We start from the raw sequence: 17,410 nt of genomic DNA on the forward strand, positions 1-17,410 counted from the left end.
GCACTGCACATTGCTGGTGACCCACGTGTTTAGTAGTGACGCAACTGCTAGGATGCAGCTGAACGTCCGCCATTTGAGAGCGAGAAAATTTTCGCAGTCGGCAGGACTCGAACCTACGCTCCCAGAGGGAATCTGATTTCAAGTCAGACGCCTTAACCACTCGGCCACGACTGCCGGTGGCGGAAGCGACTCCCGACAACTGAAACCGCCATCTTTAGAAGCAATCTGGTGGCAGAAAACGGCGTGGCCTCACTCTTTCCTGTACGGTTTCCATTAGCCGTTACGAAAGTGTATTAATTTTCGCCCAGACAGGGACTTGAACCCAGGTGTATTAATTTTCGCCCAGACAGGGACTTGAACCCAGGACCCTTCGGTTGAAAACCTAACGCTCTACCGACTCAGCTATGCGGACCCACGCAAGAGCATTATCGTACAGCTGCGTGGTGTGCGAGTGATTCGCATGTCGTAATTACTGGCTTACGGCTCCAATGGCGACTTCACAGACTTCCCACTGACGCACCGCTGACGCTAGTTTTCTGCCGTCTTAAAACGATGGACATACCTCCAAGCAGCTGCGAGATCTTAAGAAAAGAAACGCTGCACCACTGCTTTTGCCGCACTCGAGTGATTGAAATTGCGATTCTTAAAAAGAAAATGAGATGTTCGCTCTGTCCATCACTTTCGAGCACATCTGTGTACTCACGATCTCAGCGACGGCTTTCTGCAGTCCCAGCGTCAGTGTCAGTGTGAGGTGAACCGATAGCCAGAGTAAGCAGCGGTCGTCGCGAAAACTCAGTATTCTTAAAACGGAAATTTTCGTCTTGTTGAGAATGGCGTCACTGGTTTGCACCCGCATTCGCCCACACATGTCACATGTGTGCGAAAATGTTTGCTCCTCTTTACGCAAAATCGCACGCACACGGTAGGATTCGAACCTACGCTCCCAGAGGGAATCTGATTTCGAGTCAGACGCCTTAACCACTCGGCCACGACTGCCGTTAGCGCGGTGTTCTCCGGACACATGCAACTGCTACCGTTTAAAGCACTGTGGTGTCAGAAAACGGCGTAGCTGCATTATTTTCTGTAGCGTCTCCACCGCTACCAGACGAATCGCTACCAAAGTATTAAAATTTCCGCCTGGACAGGGACTTGAAACCGGGGCCCTTAGGTTAAAAGCCTAATGCTCTACCGACTGAGCTATCCGAGCTCACACGAGGCTGCAAAACCTCCCACGACGCACAACTATACATTGACTCATGTCCTTTACTGTTGTGCAATCGCTGTATGGGGCCGTTAACAAATAAAACGTCGCCTAAATGCTATCTACAAACTTATCGCGCTAAGCTCGTAACACACTATCGAAGACTGCTGGCACATGATGCAACAACAAATTGCACCAGTTGTTACGTCTCATACGTTGGAGCAGAGAATTTACGTGTTTTGTCGACACTCACTGGGCAATTGGAAAATTCACAAGCATTTCGAATGCAATGTTTCCCACGCTTTCGCTCATTTCACGGTTCCGTTGAAGACGTTCTTCACCACCTGACACAGAAAAAGGAATGCAGTCGGTAGGATATTTTTAATTCTTTTGCTTCTAGGGGAGTTAGTTGTCTAGTGAGTTCCTCTTATGGCATGCACTAGACAACCAGAACAGCTACAGGAGAGAGTCATTTTTGTTGTCAGCGGTAGTTGCATTATCACAAACGCAGAGTAATTCCATTGGCGTCGCATCAAAACGAATCGGTGCCGAAACCCGGGATCGAACCAGGGACCTTTAGATCTTCAGTCTAACGCTCTCCCAACTGAGCTATTTCGGCTGACGGTGAAGGTTGTCATTTGCATGTGTTCATTAACCTCTGCCTCGTTGCCAATTTCACAGTCACCTTCGTCTGATCAGACACAGGGGCGCTGAAAGGCGAGCAGCCGATGCAGTGAAGTTACACACACATTTCTTCTTCTTCCGTCATCGTAACAAGCAAACATGTCGACTCGATTCGTGTAATATTGACTTCGCTGACGCTAGAAAACCCGTGCTATATCGATGCCAGGGGCAACTCGTGTGCGGAGAACGAGACACAAGAAGGAGTGAGTCTCTCCACCGTATGAGAGGCAGTATCTTGCAGATACACACGGTAAAACATTCGACTTGCGTTAGCTCACACGTCATCGTCTGCAAGCTAAAATGGACACATCTGCACTGCCCAGTGAGGCGACACTTGTACTAACACCTGGTGGACGCCTGTGAGACGCGGAGATGAGCTGCGGCTTCTGGGCGCGACTGTAGCGCTGCGCCCTGGATCAAATAGCACTGCACATTGCTGGTGACCCACGTGTTTAGTAGTGACGCAACTGCTAGGATGCAGCTGAACGTCCGCCATTTGAGAGCGAGAAAATTTTCGCAGTCGGCAGGACTCGAACCTACGCTCCCAGAGGGAATCTGATTTCAAGTCAGACGCCTTAACCACTCGGCCACGACTGCCGGTGGCGGAAGCGACTCCCGACAACTGAAGCCGCCATCTTTAGAAGCAATCTGGTGGCAGAAAACGGCGTGGCCTCACTCTTTCCTGTACGGTTTCCATTAGCCGTTACGAAAGTGTATTAATTTTCGCCCAGACAGGGACTTGAACCCAGGTGTATTAATTTTCGCCCAGACAGGGACTTGAACCCAGGACCCTTCGGTTGAAAACCTAACGCTCTACCGACTCAGCTATGCGGACCCACGCAAGAGCATTATCGTACAGCTGCGTGGTGTGCGAGTGATTCGCATGTCGTAATTACTGGCTTACGGCTCCAATGGCGACTTCACAGACTTCCCACTGACGCACCGCTGACGCTAGTTTTCTGCCGTCTTAAAACGATGGACATACCTCCAAGCAGCTGCGAGATCTTAAGAAAAGAAACGCTGCACCACTGCTTTTGCCGCACTCGAGTGATTGAAATTGCGATTCTTAAAAAGAAAATGAGATGTTCGCTCTGTCCATCACTTTCGAGCACATCTGTGTACTCACGATCTCAGCGACGGCTTTCTGCAGTCCCAGCGTCAGTGTCAGTGTGAGGTGAACCGATAGCCAGAGTAAGCAGCGGTCGTCGCGAAAACTCAGTATTCTTAAAACGGAAATTTTCGTCTTGTTGAGAATGGCGTCACTGGTTTGCACCCGCATTCGCCCACACATGTCACATGTGTGCGAAAATGTTTGCTCCTCTTTACGCAAAATCGCACGCACACGGTAGGATTCGAACCTACGCTCCCAGAGGGAATCTGATTTCGAGTCAGACGCCTTAACCACTCGGCCACGACTGCCGTTAGCGCGGTGTTCTCCGGACACATGCAACTGCTACCGTTTAAAGCACTGTGGTGTCAGAAAACGGCGTAGCTGCATTATTTTCTGTAGCGTCTCCACCGCTACCAGACGAATCGCTACCAAAGTATTAAAATTTCCGCCTGGACAGGGACTTGAAACCGGGGCCCTTAGGTTAAAAGCCTAATGCTCTACCGACTGAGCTATCCGAGCTCACACGAGGCTGCAAAACCTCCCACGACGCACAACTATACATTGACTCATGTCCTTTACTGTTGTGCAATCGCTGTATGGGGCCGTTAACAAATAAAACGTCGCCTAAATGCTATCTACAAACTTATCGCGCTAAGCTCGTAACACACTATCGAAGACTGCTGGCACATGATGCAACAACAAATTGCACCAGTTGTTACGTCTCATACGTTGGAGCAGAGAATTTACGTGTTTTGTCGACACTCACTGGGCAATTGGAAAATTCACAAGCATTTCGAATGCAATGTTTCCCACGCTTTCGCTCATTTCACGGTTCCGTTGAAGACGTTCTTCACCACCTGACACAGAAAAAGGAATGCAGTCGGTAGGATATTTTTAATTCTTTTGCTTCTAGGGGAGTTAGTTGTCTAGTGAGTTCCTCTTATGGCATGCACTAGACAACCAGAACAGCTACAGGAGAGAGTCATTTTTGTTGTCAGCGGTAGTTGCATTATCACAAACGCAGAGTAATTCCATTGGCGTCGCATCAAAACGAATCGGTGCCGAAACCCGGGATCGAACCAGGGACCTTTAGATCTTCAGTCTAACGCTCTCCCAACTGAGCTATTTCGGCTGACGGTGAAGGTTGTCATTTGCATGTGTTCATTAACCTCTGCCTCGTTGCCAATTTCACAGTCACCTTCGTCTGATCAGACACAGGGGCGCTGAAAGGCGAGCAGCCGATGCAGTGAAGTTACACACACATTTCTTCTTCTTCCGTCATCGTAACAAGCAAACATGTCGACTCGATTCGTGTAATATTGACTTCGCTGACGCTAGAAAACCCGTGCTATATCGATGCCAGGGGCAACTCGTGTGCGGAGAACGAGACACAAGAAGGAGTGAGTCTCTCCACCGTATGAGAGGCAGTATCTTGCAGATACTCACGGTAAAACATTCGACTTGCGTTAGGTCACACGTCATCGTCTGCAAGCTAAAATGGACACATCTGCACTGCCCAGTGAGGCGACACTTGTACTAACACCTGGTGGACGCCTGTGAGACGCGGAGATGAGCTGCGGCTTCTGGGCGCGACTGTAGCGCTGCGCCCTGGATCAAATAGCACTGCACATTGCTGGTGACCCACGTGTTTAGTAGTGACGCAACTGCTAGGATGCAGCTGAACGTCCGCCATTTGAGAGCGAGAAAATTTTCGCAGTCGGCAGGACTCGAACCTACGCTCCCAGAGGGAATCTGATTTCAAGTCAGACGCCTTAACCACTCGGCCACGACTGCCGGTGGCGGAAGCGACTCCCGACAACTGAAACCGCCATCTTTAGAAGCAATCTGGTGGCAGAAAACGGCGTGGCCTCACTCTTTCCTGTACGGTTTCCATTAGCCGTTACGAAAGTGTATTAATTTTCGCCCAGACAGGGACTTGAACCCAGGTGTATTAATTTTCGCCCAGACAGGGACTTGAACCCAGGACCCTTCGGTTGAAAACCTAACGCTCTACCGACTCAGCTATGCGGACCCACGCAAGAGCATTATCGTACAGCTGCGTGGTGTGCGAGTGATTCGCATGTCGTAATTACTGGCTTACGGCTCCAATGGCGACTTCACAGACTTCCCACTGACGCACCGCTGACGCTAGTTTTCTGCCGTCTTAAAACGATGGACATACCTCCAAGCAGCTGCGAGATCTTAAGAAAAGAAACGCTGCACCACTGCTTTTGCCGCACTCGAGTGATTGAAATTGCGATTCTTAAAAAGAAAATGAGATGTTCGCTCTGTCCATCACTTTCGAGCACATCTGTGTACTCACGATCTCAGCGACGGCTTTCTGCAGTCCCAGCGTCAGTGTCAGTGTGAGGTGAACCGATAGCCAGAGTAAGCAGCGGTCGTCGCGAAAACTCAGTATTCTTAAAACGGAAATTTTCGTCTTGTTGAGAATGGCGTCACTGGTTTGCACCCGCATTCGCCCACACATGTCACATGTGTGCGAAAATGTTTGCTCCTCTTTACGCAAAATCGCACGCACACGGTAGGATTCGAACCTACGCTCCCAGAGGGAATCTGATTTCGAGTCAGACGCCTTAACCACTCGGCCACGACTGCCGTTAGCGCGGTGTTCTCCGGACACATGCAACTGCTACCGTTTAAAGCACTGTGGTGTCAGAAAACGGCGTAGCTGCATTATTTTCTGTAGCGTCTCCACCGCTACCAGACGAATCGCTACCAAAGTATTAAAATTTCCGCCTGGACAGGGACTTGAAACCGGGGCCCTTAGGTTAAAAGCCTAATGCTCTACCGACTGAGCTATCCGAGCTCACACGAGGCTGCAAAACCTCCCACGACGCACAACTATACATTGACTCATGTCCTTTACTGTTGTGCAATCGCTGTATGGGGCCGTTAACAAATAAAACGTCGCCTAAATGCTATCTACAAACTTATCGCGCTAAGCTCGTAACACACTATCGAAGACTGCTGGCACATGATGCAACAACAAATTGCACCAGTTGTTACGTCTCATACGTTGGAGCAGAGAATTTACGTGTTTTGTCGACACTCACTGGGCAATTGGAAAATTCACAAGCATTTCGAATGCAATGTTTCCCACGCTTTCGCTCATTTCACGGTTCCGTTGAAGACGTTCTTCACCACCTGACACAGAAAAAGGAATGCAGTCGGTAGGATATTTTTAATTCTTTTGCTTCTAGGGGAGTTAGTTGTCTAGTGAGTTCCTCTTATGGCATGCACTAGACAACCAGAACAGCTACAGGAGAGAGTCATTTTTGTTGTCAGCGGTAGTTGCATTATCACAAACGCAGAGTAATTCCATTGGCGTCGCATCAAAACGAATCGGTGCCGAAACCCGGGATCGAACCAGGGACCTTTAGATCTTCAGTCTAACGCTCTCCCAACTGAGCTATTTCGGCTGACGGTGAAGGTTGTCATTTGCATGTGTTCATTAACCTCTGCCTCGTTGCCAATTTCACAGTCACCTTCGTCTGATCAGACACAGGGGCGCTGAAAGGCGAGCAGCCGATGCAGTGAAGTTACACACACATTTCTTCTTCTTCCGTCATCGTAACAAGCAAACATGTCGACTCGATTCGTGTAATATTGACTTCGCTGACGCTAGAAAACCCGTGCTATATCGATGCCAGGGGCAACTCGTGTGCGGAGAACGAGACACAAGAAGGAGTGAGTCTCTCCACCGTATGAGAGGCAGTATCTTGCAGATACTCACGGTAAAACATTCGACTTGCGTTAGCTCACACGTCATCGTCTGCAAGCTAAAATGGACACATCTGCACTGCCCAGTGAGGCGACACTTGTACTAACACCTGGTGGACGCCTGTGAGACGCGGAGATGAGCTGCGGCTTCTGGGCGCGACTGTAGCGCTGCGCCCTGGATCAAATAGCACTGCACATTGCTGGTGACCCACGTGTTTAGTAGTGACGCAACTGCTAGGATGCAGCTGAACGTCCGCCATTTGAGAGCGAGAAAATTTTCGCAGTCGGCAGGACTCGAACCTACGCTCCCAGAGGGAATCTGATTTCAAGTCAGACGCCTTAACCACTCGGCCACGACTGCCGGTGGCGGAAGCGACTCCCGACAACTGAAACCGCCATCTTTAGAAGCAATCTGGTGGCAGAAAACGGCGTGGCCTAACTCTTTCCTGTACGGTTTCCATTAGCCGTTACGAAAGTGTATTAATTTTCGCCCAGACAGGGACTTGAACCCAGGTGTATTAATTTTCGCCCAGACAGGGACTTGAACCCAGGACCCTTCGGTTGAAAACCTAACGCTCTACCGACTCAGCTATGCGGACCCACGCAAGAGCATTATCGTACAGCTGCGTGGTGTGCGAGTGATTCGCATGTCGTAATTACTGGCTTACGGCTCCAATGGCGACTTCACAGACTTCCCACTGACGCACCGCTGACGCTAGTTTTCTGCCGTCTTAAAACGATGGACATACCTCCAAGCAGCTGCGAGATCTTAAGAAAAGAAACGCTGCACCACTGCTTTTGCCGCACTCGAGTGATTGAAATTGCGATTCTTAAAAAGAAAATGAGATGTTCGCTCTGTCCATCACTTTCGAGCACATCTGTGTACTCACGATCTCAGCGACGGCTTTCTGCAGTCCCAGCGTCAGTGTCAGTGTGAGGTGAACCGATAGCCAGAGTAAGCAGCGGTCGTCGCGAAAACTCAGTATTCTTAAAACGGAAATTTTCGTCTTGTTGAGAATGGCGTCACTGGTTTGCACCCGCATTCGCCCACACATGTCACATGTGTGCGAAAATGTTTGCTCCTCTTTACGCAAAATCGCACGCACACGGTAGGATTCGAACCTACGCTCCCAGAGGGAATCTGATTTCGAGTCAGACGCCTTAACCACTCGGCCACGACTGCCGTTAGCGCGGTGTTCTCCGGACACATGCAACTGCTACCGTTTAAAGCACTGTGGTGTCAGAAAACGGCGTAGCTGCATTATTTTCTGTAGCGTCTCCACCGCTACCAGACGAATCGCTACCAAAGTATTAAAATTTCCGCCTGGACAGGGACTTGAAACCGGGGCCCTTAGGTTAAAAGCCTAATGCTCTACCGACTGAGCTATCCGAGCTCACACGAGGCTGCAAAACCTCCCACGACGCACAACTATACATTGACTCATGTCCTTTACTGTTGTGCAATCGCTGTATGGGGCCGTTAACAAATAAAACGTCGCCTAAATGCTGTCTACAAACTTATCGCGCTAAGCTCGTAACACACTATCGAAGACTGCTGGCACATGATGCAACAACAAATTGCACCAGTTGTTACGTCTCATACGTTGGAGCAGAGAATTTACGTGTTTTGTCGACACTCACTGGGCAATTGGAAAATTCACAAGCATTTCGAATGCAATGTTTCCCACGCTTTCGCTCATTTCACGGTTCCGTTGAAGACGTTCTTCACCACCTGACACAGAAAAAGGAATGCAGTCGGTAGGATATTTTTAATTCTTTTGCTTCTAGGGGAGTTAGTTGTCTAGTGAGTTCCTCTTATGGCATGCACTAGACAACCAGAACAGCTACAGGAGAGAGTCATTTTTGTTGTCAGCGGTAGTTGCATTATCACAAACGCAGAGTAATTCCATTGGCGTCGCATCAAAACGAATCGGTGCCGAAACCCGGGATCGAACCAGGGACCTTTAGATCTTCAGTCTAACGCTCTCCCAACTGAGCTATTTCGGCTGACGGTGAAGGTTGTCATTTGCATGTGTTCATTAACCTCTGCCTCGTTGCCAATTTCACAGTCACCTTCGTCTGATCAGACACAGGGGCGCTGAAAGGCGAGCAACCGATGCAGTGAAGTTACACACACATTTCTTCTTCTTCCGTCATCGTAACAAGCAAACATGTCGACTCGATTCGTGTAATATTGACTTCGCTGACGCTAGAAAACCCGTGCTATATCGATGCCAGGGGCAACTCGTGTGCGGAGAACGAGACACAAGAAGGAGTGAGTCTCTCCACCGTATGAGAGGCAGTATCTTGCAGATACACACGGTAAAACATTCGACTTGCGTTAGCTCACACGTCATCGTCTGCAAGCTAAAATGGACACATCTGCACTGCCCAGTGAGGCGACACTTGTACTAACACCTGGTGGACGCCTGTGAGACGCGGAGATGAGCTGCGGCTTCTGGGCGCGACTGTAGCGCTGCGCCCTGGATCAAATAGCACTGCACATTGCTGGTGACCCACGTGTTTAGTAGTGACGCAACTGCTAGGATGCAGCTGAACGTCCGCCATTTGAGAGCGAGAAAATTTTCGCAGTCGGCAGGACTCGAACCTACGCTCCCAGAGGGAATCTGATTTCAAGTCAGACGCCTTAACCACTCGGCCACGACTGCCGGTGGCGGAAGCGACTCCCGACAACTGAAACCGCCATCTTTAGAAGCAATCTGGTGGCAGAAAACGGCGTGGCCTCACTCTTTCCTGTACGGTTTCCATTAGCCGTTACGAAAGTGTATTAATTTTCGCCCAGACAGGGACTTGAACCCAGGTGTATTAATTTTCGCCCAGACAGGGACTTGAACCCAGGACCCTTCGGTTGAAAACCTAACGCTCTACCGACTCAGCTATGCGGACCCACGCAAGAGCATTATCGTACAGCTGCGTGGTGTGCGAGTGATTCGCATGTCGTAATTACTGGCTTACGGCTCCAATGGCGACTTCACAGACTTCCCACTGACGCACCGCTGACGCTAGTTTTCTGCCGTCTTAAAACGATGGACATACCTCCAAGCAGCTGCGAGATCTTAAGAAAAGAAACGCTGCACCACTGCTTTTGCCGCACTCGAGTGATTGAAATTGCGATTCTTAAAAAGAAAATGAGATGTTCGCTCTGTCCATCACTTTCGAGCACATCTGTGTACTCACGATCTCAGCGACGGCTTTCTGCAGTCCCAGCGTCAGTGTCAGTGTGAGGTGAACCGATAGCCAGAGTAAGCAGCGGTCGTCGCGAAAACTCAGTATTCTTAAAACGGAAATTTTCGTCTTGTTGAGAATGGCGTCACTGGTTTGCACCCGCATTCGCCCACACATGTCACATGTGTGCGAAAATGTTTGCTCCTCTTTACGCAAAATCGCACGCACACGGTAGGATTCGAACCTACGCTCCCAGAGGGAATCTGATTTCGAGTCAGACGCCTTAACCACTCGGCCACGACTGCCGTTAGCGCGGTGTTCTCCGGACACATGCAACTGCTACCGTTTAAAGCACTGTGGTGTCAGAAAACGGCGTAGCTGCATTATTTTCTGTAGCGTCTCCACCGCTACCAGACGAATCGCTACCAAAGTATTAAAATTTCCGCCTGGACAGGGACTTGAAACCGGGGCCCTTAGGTTAAAAGCCTAATGCTCTACCGACTGAGCTATCCGAGCTCACACGAGGCTGCAAAACCTCCCACGACGCACAACTATACATTGACTCATGTCCTTTACTGTTGTGCAATCGCTGTATGGGGCCGTTAACAAATAAAACGTCGCCTAAATGCTATCTACAAACTTATCGCGCTAAGCTCGTAACACACTATCGAAGACTGCTGGCACATGATGCAACAACAAATTGCACCAGTTGTTACGTCTCATACGTTGGAGCAGAGAATTTACGTGTTTTGTCGACACTCACTGGGCAATTGGAAAATTCACAAGCATTTCGAATGCAATGTTTCCCACGCTTTCGCTCATTTCACGGTTCCGTTGAAGACGTTCTTCACCACCTGACACAGAAAAAGGAATGCAGTCGGTAGGATATTTTTAATTCTTTTGCTTCTAGGGGAGTTAGTTGTCTAGTGAGTTCCTCTTATGGCATGCACTAGACAACCAGAACAGCTACAGGAGAGAGTCATTTTTGTTGTCAGCGGTAGTTGCATTATCACAAACGCAGAGTAATTCCATTGGCGTCGCATCAAAACGAATCGGTGCCGAAACCCGGGATCGAACCAGGGACCTTTAGATCTTCAGTCTAACGCTCTCCCAACTGAGCTATTTCGGCTGACGGTGAAGGTTGTCATTTGCATGTGTTCATTAACCTCTGCCTCGTTGCCAATTTCACAGTCACCTTCGTCTGATCAGACACAGGGGCGCTGAAAGGCGAGCAGCCGATGCAGTGAAGTTACACACACATTTCTTCTTCTTCCGTCATCGTAACAAGCAAACATGTCGACTCGATTCGTGTAATATTGACTTCGCTGACGCTAGAAAACCCGTGCTATATCGATGCCAGGGGCAACTCGTGTGCGGAGAACGAGACACAAGAAGGAGTGAGTCTCTCCACCGTATGAGAGGCAGTATCTTGCAGATACTCACGGTAAAACATTCGACTTGCGTTAGCTCACACGTCATCGTCTGCAAGCTAAAATGGACACATCTGCACTGCCCAGTGAGGCGACACTTGTACTAACACCTGGTGGACGCCTGTGAGACGCGGAGATGAGCTGCGGCTTCTGGGCGCGACTGTAGCGCTGCGCCCTGGATCAAATAGCACTGCACATTGCTGGTGACCCACGTGTTTAGTAGTGACGCAACTGCTAGGATGCAGCTGAACGTCCGCCATTTGAGAGCGAGAAAATTTTCGCAGTCGGCAGGACTCGAACCTACGCTCCCAGAGGGAATCTGATTTCAAGTCAGACGCCTTAACCACTCGGCCACGACTGCCGGTGGCGGAAGCGACTCCCGACAACTGAAACCGCCATCTTTAGAAGCAATCTGGTGGCAGAAAACGGCGTGGCCTCACTCTTTCCTGTACGGTTTCCATTAGCCGTTACGAAAGTGTATTAATTTTCGCCCAGACAGGGACTTGAACCCAGGTGTATTAATTTTCGCCCAGACAGGGACTTGAACCCAGGACCCTTCGGTTGAAAACCTAACGCTCTACCGACTCAGCTATGCGGACCCACGCAAGAGCATTATCGTACAGCTGCGTGGTGTGCGAGTGATTCGCATGTCGTAATTACTGGCTTACGGCTCCAATGGCGACTTCACAGACTTCCCACTGACGCACCGCTGACGCTAGTTTTCTGCCGTCTTAAAACGATGGACATACCTCCAAGCAGCTGCGAGATCTTAAGAAAAGAAACGCTGCACCACTGCTTTTGCCGCACTCGAGTGATTGAAATTGCGATTCTTAAAAAGAAAATGAGATGTTCGCTCTGTCCATCACTTTCGAGCACATCTGTGTACTCACGATCTCAGCGACGGCTTTCTGCAGTCCCAGCGTCAGTGTCAGTGTGAGGTGAACCGATAGCCAGAGTAAGCAGCGGTCGTCGCGAAAACTCAGTATTCTTAAAACGGAAATTTTCGTCTTGTTGAGAATGGCGTCACTGGTTTGCACCCGCATTCGCCCACACATGTCACATGTGTGCGAAAATGTTTGCTCCTCTTTACGCAAAATCGCACGCACACGGTAGGATTCGAACCTACGCTCCCAGAGGGAATCTGATTTCGAGTCAGACGCCTTAACCACTCGGCCACGACTGCCGTTAGCGCGGTGTTCTCCGGACACATGCAACTGCTACCGTTTAAAGCACTGTGGTGTCAGAAAACGGCGTAGCTGCATTATTTTCTGTAGCGTCTCCACCGCTACCAGACGAATCGCTACCAAAGTATTAAAATTTCCGCCTGGACAGGGACTTGAAACCGGGGCCCTTAGGTTAAAAGCCTAATGCTCTACCGACTGAGCTATCCGAGCTCACACGAGGCTGCAAAACCTCCCACGACGCACAACTATACATTGACTCATGTCCTTTACTGTTGTGTAATCGCTGTATGGGGCCGTTAACAAATAAAACGTCGCCTAAATGCTATCTACAAACTTATCGCGCTAAGCTCGTAACACACTATCGAAGACTGCTGGCACATGATGCAACAACAAATTGCACCAGTTGTTACGTCTCATACGTTGGAGCAGAGAATTTACGTGTTTTGTCGACACTCACTGGGCAATTGGAAAATTCACAAGCATTTCGAATGCAATGTTTCCCACGCTTTCGCTCATTTCACGGTTCCGTTGAAGACGTTCTTCACCACCTGACACAGAAAAAGGAATGCAGTCGGTAGGATATTTTTAATTCTTTTGCTTCTAGGGGAGTTAGTTGTCTAGTGAGTTCCTCTTATGGCATGCACTAGACAACCAGAACAGCTACAGGAGAGAGTCATTTTTGTTGTCAGCGGTAGTTGCATTATCACAAACGCAGAGTAATTCCATTGGCGTCGCATCAAAACGAATCGGTGCCGAAACCCGGGATCGAACCAGGGACCTTTAGATCTTCAGTCTAACGCTCTCCCAACTGAGCTATTTCGGCTGACGGTGAAGGTTGTCATTTGCATGTGTTCATTAACCTCTGCCTCGTTGCCAATTTCACAGTCACCTTCGTCTGATCAGACACAGGGGCGCTGAAAGGCGAGCAGCCGATGCAGTGAAGTTACACACACATTTCTTCTTCTTCCGTCATCGTAACAAGCAAACATGTCGACTCGATTCGTGTAATATTGACTTCGCTGACGCTAGAAAACCCGTGCTATATCGATGCCAGGGGCAACTCGTGTGCGGAGAACGAGACACAAGAAGGAGTGAGTCTCTCCACCGTATGAGAGGCAGTATCTTGCAGATACTCACGGTAAAACATTCGACTTGCGTTAGCTCACACGTCATCGTCTGCAAGCTAAAATGGACACATCTGCACTGCCCAGTGAGGCGACACTTGTACTAACACCTGGTGGACGCCTGTGAGACGCGGAGATGAGCTGCGGCTTCTGGGCGCGACTGTAGCGCTGCGCCCTGGATCAAATAGCACTGCACATTGCTGGTGACCCACGTGTTTAGTAGTGACGCAACTGCTAGGATGCAGCTGAACGTCCGCCATTTGAGAGCGAGAAAATTTTCGCAGTCGGCAGGACTCGAACCTACGCTCCCAGAGGGAATCTGATTTCAAGTCAGACGCCTTAACCACTCGGCCACGACTGCCGGTGGCGGAAGCGACTCCCGACAACTGAAACCGCCATCTTTAGAAGCAATCTGGTGGCAGAAAACGGCGTGGCCTCACTCTTTCCTGTACGGTTTCCATTAGCCGTTACGAAAGTGTATTAATTTTCGCCCAGACAGGGACTTGAACCCAGGTGTATTAATTTTCGCCCAGACAGGGACTTGAACCCAGGACCCTTCGGTTGAAAACCTAACGCTCTACCGACTCAGCTATGCGGACCCACGCAAGAGCATTATCGTACAGCTGCGTGGTGTGCGAGTGATTCGCATGTCGTAATTACTGGCTTACGGCTCCAATGGCGACTTCACAGACTTCCCACTGACGCACCGCTGACGCTAGTTTTCTGCCGTCTTAAAACGATGGACATACCTCCAAGCAGCTGCGAGATCTTAAGAAAAGAAACGCTGCACCACTGCTTTTGCCGCACTCGAGTGATTGAAATTGCGATTCTTAAAAAGAAAATGAGATGTTCGCTCTGTCCATCACTTTCGAGCACATCTGTGTACTCACGATCTCAGCGACGGCTTTCTGCAGTCCCAGCGTCAGTGTCAGTGTGAGGTGAACCGATAGCCAGAGTAAGCAGCGGTCGTCGCGAAAACTCAGTATTCTTAAAACGGAAATTTTCGTCTTGTTGAGAATGGCGTCACTGGTTTGCACCCGCATTCGCCCACACATGTCACATGTGTGCGAAAATGTTTGCTCCTCTTTACGCAAAATCGCACGCACACGGTAGGATTCGAACCTACGCTCCCAGAGGGAATCTGATTTCGAGTCAGACGCCTTAACCACTCGGCCACGACTGCCGTTAGCGCGGTGTTCTCCGGACACATGCAACTGCTACCGTTTAAAGCACTGTGGTGTCAGAAAACGGCGTAGCTGCATTATTTTCTGTAGCGTCTCCACCGCTACCAGACGAATCGCTACCAAAGTATTAAAATTTCCGCCTGGACAGGGACTTGAAACCGGGGCCCTTAGGTTAAAAGCCTAATGCTCTACCGACTGAGCTATCCGAGCTCACACGAGGCTGCAAAACCTCCCACGACGCACAACTATACATTGACTCATGTCCTTTACTGTTGTGCAATCGCTGTATGGGGCCGTTAACAAATAAAACGTCGCCTAAATGCTATCTACAAACTTATCGCGCTAAGCTCGTAACACACTATCGAAGACTGCTGGCACATGATGCAACAACAAATTGCACCAGTTGTTACGTCTCATACGTTGGAGCAGAGAATTTACGTGTTTTGTCGACACTCACTGGGCAATTGGAAAATTCACAAGCATTTCGAATGCAATGTTTCCCACGCTTTCGCTCATTTCACGGTTCCGTTGAAGACGTTCTTCACCACCTGACACAGAAAAAGGAATGCAGTCGGTAGGATATTTTTAATTCTTTTGCTTCTAGGGGAGTTAGTTGTCTAGTGAGTTCCTCTTATGGCATGCACTAGACAACCAGAACAGCTACAGGAGAGAGTCATTTTTGTTGTCAGCGGTAGTTGCATTATCACAAACGCAGAGTAATTCCATTGGCGTCGCATCAAAACGAATCGGTGCCGAAACCCGGGATCGAACCAGGGACCTTTAGATCTTCAGTCTAACGCTCTCCCAACTGAGCTATTTCGGCTGACGGTGAAGGTTGTCATTTGCATGTGTTCATTAACCTCTGCCTCGTTGCCAATTTCACAGTCACCTTCGTCTGATCAGACACAGGGGCGCTGAAAGGCGAGCAGCCGATGCAGTGAAGTTACACACACATTTCTTCTTCTTCCGTCATCGTAACAAGCAAACATGTCGACTCGATTCGTGTAATATTGACTTCGCTGACGCTAGAAAACCCGTGCTATATCGATGCCAGGGGCAACTCGTGTGCGGAGAACGAGACACAAGAAGGAGTGAGTCTCTCCACCGTATGAGAGGCAGTATCTTGCAGATACTCACGGTAAAACATTCGACTTGCGTTAGGTCACACGTCATCGTCTGCAAGCTAAAATGGACACATCTGCACTGCCCAGTGAGGCGACACTTGTACTAACACCTGGTGGACGCCTGTGAGACGCGGAGATGAGCTGCGGCTTCTGGGCGCGACTGTAGCGCTGCGCCCTGGATCAAATAGCGCTGCACATTGCTGGTGACCCACGTGTTTAGTAGTGACGCAACTGCTAGGATGCAGCTGAACGTCCGCCATTTGAGAGCGAGAAAATTTTCGCAGTCGGCAGGACTCGAACCTACGCTCCCAGAGGGAATCTGATTTCAAGTCAGACGCCTTAACCACTCGGCCACGACTGCCGGTGGCGGAAGCGACTCCCGACAACTGAAACCGCCATCTTTAGAAGCAATCTGGTGGCAGAAAACGGCGTGGCCTCACTCTTTCCTGTACGGTTTCCATTAGCCGTTACGAAAGTGTATTAATTTTCGCCCAGACAGGGACTTGAACCCAGGTGTATTAATTTTCGCCCAGACAGGGACTTGAACCCAGGACCCTTCGGTTGAAAACCTAACGCTCTACCGACTCAGCTATGCGGACCCACGCAAGAGCATTATCGTACAGCTGCGTGGTGTGCGAGTGATTCGCATGTCGTAATTACTGGCTTACGGCTCCAATGGCGACTTCACAGACTTCCCACTGACGCACCGCTGACGCTAGTTTTCTGCCGTCTTAAAACGATGGACATACCTCCAAGCAGCTGCGAGATCTTAAGAAAAGAAACGCTGCACCACTGCTTTTGCCGCACTCGAGTGATTGAAATTGCGATTCTTAAAAAGAAAATGAGATGTTCGCTCTGTCCATCACTTTCGAGCACATCTGTGTACTCACGATCTCAGCGACGGCTTTCTGCAGTCCCAGCGTCAGTGTCAGTGTGAGGTGAACCGATAGCCAGAGTAAGCAGCGGTCGTCGCGAAAACTCAGTATTCTTAAAACGGAAATTTTCGTCTTGTTGAGAATGGCGTCACTGGTTTGCACCCGCATTCGCCCACACATGTCACATGTGTGCGAAAATGTTTGCTCCTCTTTACGCAAAATCGCACGCACACGGTAGGATTCGAACCTACGCTCCCAGAGGGAATCTGATTTCGAGTCAGACGCCTTAACCACTCGGCCACGACTGCCGTTAGCGCGGTGTTCTCCGGACACATGCAACTGCTACCGTTTAAAGCACTGTGGTGTCAGAAAACGGCGTAGCTGCATTATTTTCTGTAGCGTCTCCACCGCTACCAGACGAATCGCTACCAAAGTATTAAAATTTCCGCCTGGACAGGGACTTGAAACCGGGGCCCTTAGGTTAAAAGCCTAATGCTCTACCGACTGAGCTATCCGAGCTCACACGAGGCTGCAAAACCTCCCACGACGCACAACTATACATTGAC

The 17,410-nt window shown here is 49.7% G+C and overlaps 31 non-coding genes across 31 annotated transcripts; all 31 read right to left on the reverse strand.

The window, feature by feature from the left end:
- Positions 1-92: 92 nt before the first annotated feature.
- Trnas-uga (transfer RNA serine (anticodon UGA)) lies at positions 93-174 on the reverse strand. The gene has a single exon. It is a non-coding gene; the product is annotated as a tRNA-Ser (tRNA).
- Positions 175-914: 740 nt separating this feature from the next.
- Positions 915-996, reverse strand: Trnas-cga (transfer RNA serine (anticodon CGA)). Its single transcript has one exon. It is a non-coding gene; the product is annotated as a tRNA-Ser (tRNA).
- Positions 997-1,134: 138 nt separating this feature from the next.
- Positions 1,135-1,207, reverse strand: Trnak-uuu (transfer RNA lysine (anticodon UUU)). Its single transcript has one exon. It is a non-coding gene; the product is annotated as a tRNA-Lys (tRNA).
- A 540-nt stretch (positions 1,208-1,747) lies between these two features.
- Trnaf-gaa (transfer RNA phenylalanine (anticodon GAA)) lies at positions 1,748-1,820 on the reverse strand. Its single transcript has one exon. It is a non-coding gene; the product is annotated as a tRNA-Phe (tRNA).
- Positions 1,821-2,400: 580 nt separating this feature from the next.
- Trnas-uga (transfer RNA serine (anticodon UGA)) lies at positions 2,401-2,482 on the reverse strand. Its single transcript has one exon. It is a non-coding gene; the product is annotated as a tRNA-Ser (tRNA).
- A 740-nt stretch (positions 2,483-3,222) lies between these two features.
- On the reverse strand, positions 3,223-3,304 carry Trnas-cga (transfer RNA serine (anticodon CGA)). The gene has a single exon. It is a non-coding gene; the product is annotated as a tRNA-Ser (tRNA).
- Positions 3,305-3,442: 138 nt separating this feature from the next.
- Trnak-uuu (transfer RNA lysine (anticodon UUU)) lies at positions 3,443-3,515 on the reverse strand. The gene has a single exon. It is a non-coding gene; the product is annotated as a tRNA-Lys (tRNA).
- A 540-nt stretch (positions 3,516-4,055) lies between these two features.
- Trnaf-gaa (transfer RNA phenylalanine (anticodon GAA)) lies at positions 4,056-4,128 on the reverse strand. Its single transcript has one exon. It is a non-coding gene; the product is annotated as a tRNA-Phe (tRNA).
- A 580-nt stretch (positions 4,129-4,708) lies between these two features.
- Positions 4,709-4,790, reverse strand: Trnas-uga (transfer RNA serine (anticodon UGA)). The gene has a single exon. It is a non-coding gene; the product is annotated as a tRNA-Ser (tRNA).
- A 740-nt stretch (positions 4,791-5,530) lies between these two features.
- Trnas-cga (transfer RNA serine (anticodon CGA)) lies at positions 5,531-5,612 on the reverse strand. The gene has a single exon. It is a non-coding gene; the product is annotated as a tRNA-Ser (tRNA).
- A 138-nt stretch (positions 5,613-5,750) lies between these two features.
- Trnak-uuu (transfer RNA lysine (anticodon UUU)) lies at positions 5,751-5,823 on the reverse strand. The gene has a single exon. It is a non-coding gene; the product is annotated as a tRNA-Lys (tRNA).
- A 540-nt stretch (positions 5,824-6,363) lies between these two features.
- Positions 6,364-6,436, reverse strand: Trnaf-gaa (transfer RNA phenylalanine (anticodon GAA)). The gene has a single exon. It is a non-coding gene; the product is annotated as a tRNA-Phe (tRNA).
- A 580-nt stretch (positions 6,437-7,016) lies between these two features.
- Trnas-uga (transfer RNA serine (anticodon UGA)) lies at positions 7,017-7,098 on the reverse strand. The gene has a single exon. It is a non-coding gene; the product is annotated as a tRNA-Ser (tRNA).
- Positions 7,099-7,838: 740 nt separating this feature from the next.
- On the reverse strand, positions 7,839-7,920 carry Trnas-cga (transfer RNA serine (anticodon CGA)). Its single transcript has one exon. It is a non-coding gene; the product is annotated as a tRNA-Ser (tRNA).
- Positions 7,921-8,058: 138 nt separating this feature from the next.
- Positions 8,059-8,131, reverse strand: Trnak-uuu (transfer RNA lysine (anticodon UUU)). Its single transcript has one exon. It is a non-coding gene; the product is annotated as a tRNA-Lys (tRNA).
- Positions 8,132-8,671: 540 nt separating this feature from the next.
- On the reverse strand, positions 8,672-8,744 carry Trnaf-gaa (transfer RNA phenylalanine (anticodon GAA)). The gene has a single exon. It is a non-coding gene; the product is annotated as a tRNA-Phe (tRNA).
- A 580-nt stretch (positions 8,745-9,324) lies between these two features.
- Positions 9,325-9,406, reverse strand: Trnas-uga (transfer RNA serine (anticodon UGA)). The gene has a single exon. It is a non-coding gene; the product is annotated as a tRNA-Ser (tRNA).
- Positions 9,407-10,146: 740 nt separating this feature from the next.
- Trnas-cga (transfer RNA serine (anticodon CGA)) lies at positions 10,147-10,228 on the reverse strand. Its single transcript has one exon. It is a non-coding gene; the product is annotated as a tRNA-Ser (tRNA).
- A 138-nt stretch (positions 10,229-10,366) lies between these two features.
- Positions 10,367-10,439, reverse strand: Trnak-uuu (transfer RNA lysine (anticodon UUU)). The gene has a single exon. It is a non-coding gene; the product is annotated as a tRNA-Lys (tRNA).
- A 540-nt stretch (positions 10,440-10,979) lies between these two features.
- On the reverse strand, positions 10,980-11,052 carry Trnaf-gaa (transfer RNA phenylalanine (anticodon GAA)). The gene has a single exon. It is a non-coding gene; the product is annotated as a tRNA-Phe (tRNA).
- A 580-nt stretch (positions 11,053-11,632) lies between these two features.
- Trnas-uga (transfer RNA serine (anticodon UGA)) lies at positions 11,633-11,714 on the reverse strand. The gene has a single exon. It is a non-coding gene; the product is annotated as a tRNA-Ser (tRNA).
- A 740-nt stretch (positions 11,715-12,454) lies between these two features.
- Trnas-cga (transfer RNA serine (anticodon CGA)) lies at positions 12,455-12,536 on the reverse strand. The gene has a single exon. It is a non-coding gene; the product is annotated as a tRNA-Ser (tRNA).
- Positions 12,537-12,674: 138 nt separating this feature from the next.
- Positions 12,675-12,747, reverse strand: Trnak-uuu (transfer RNA lysine (anticodon UUU)). Its single transcript has one exon. It is a non-coding gene; the product is annotated as a tRNA-Lys (tRNA).
- Positions 12,748-13,287: 540 nt separating this feature from the next.
- On the reverse strand, positions 13,288-13,360 carry Trnaf-gaa (transfer RNA phenylalanine (anticodon GAA)). Its single transcript has one exon. It is a non-coding gene; the product is annotated as a tRNA-Phe (tRNA).
- A 580-nt stretch (positions 13,361-13,940) lies between these two features.
- Trnas-uga (transfer RNA serine (anticodon UGA)) lies at positions 13,941-14,022 on the reverse strand. Its single transcript has one exon. It is a non-coding gene; the product is annotated as a tRNA-Ser (tRNA).
- A 740-nt stretch (positions 14,023-14,762) lies between these two features.
- Trnas-cga (transfer RNA serine (anticodon CGA)) lies at positions 14,763-14,844 on the reverse strand. Its single transcript has one exon. It is a non-coding gene; the product is annotated as a tRNA-Ser (tRNA).
- A 138-nt stretch (positions 14,845-14,982) lies between these two features.
- Positions 14,983-15,055, reverse strand: Trnak-uuu (transfer RNA lysine (anticodon UUU)). Its single transcript has one exon. It is a non-coding gene; the product is annotated as a tRNA-Lys (tRNA).
- Positions 15,056-15,595: 540 nt separating this feature from the next.
- Positions 15,596-15,668, reverse strand: Trnaf-gaa (transfer RNA phenylalanine (anticodon GAA)). Its single transcript has one exon. It is a non-coding gene; the product is annotated as a tRNA-Phe (tRNA).
- Positions 15,669-16,248: 580 nt separating this feature from the next.
- On the reverse strand, positions 16,249-16,330 carry Trnas-uga (transfer RNA serine (anticodon UGA)). Its single transcript has one exon. It is a non-coding gene; the product is annotated as a tRNA-Ser (tRNA).
- A 740-nt stretch (positions 16,331-17,070) lies between these two features.
- Trnas-cga (transfer RNA serine (anticodon CGA)) lies at positions 17,071-17,152 on the reverse strand. The gene has a single exon. It is a non-coding gene; the product is annotated as a tRNA-Ser (tRNA).
- Positions 17,153-17,290: 138 nt separating this feature from the next.
- Positions 17,291-17,363, reverse strand: Trnak-uuu (transfer RNA lysine (anticodon UUU)). Its single transcript has one exon. It is a non-coding gene; the product is annotated as a tRNA-Lys (tRNA).
- Positions 17,364-17,410: the final 47 nt, after the last annotated feature.

This window comes from Schistocerca serialis, chromosome 4 (assembly GCF_023864345.2).
Source record: "Schistocerca serialis cubense isolate TAMUIC-IGC-003099 chromosome 4, iqSchSeri2.2, whole genome shotgun sequence".
NCBI lineage: Eukaryota > Metazoa > Arthropoda > Insecta > Orthoptera > Acrididae > Schistocerca > Schistocerca serialis.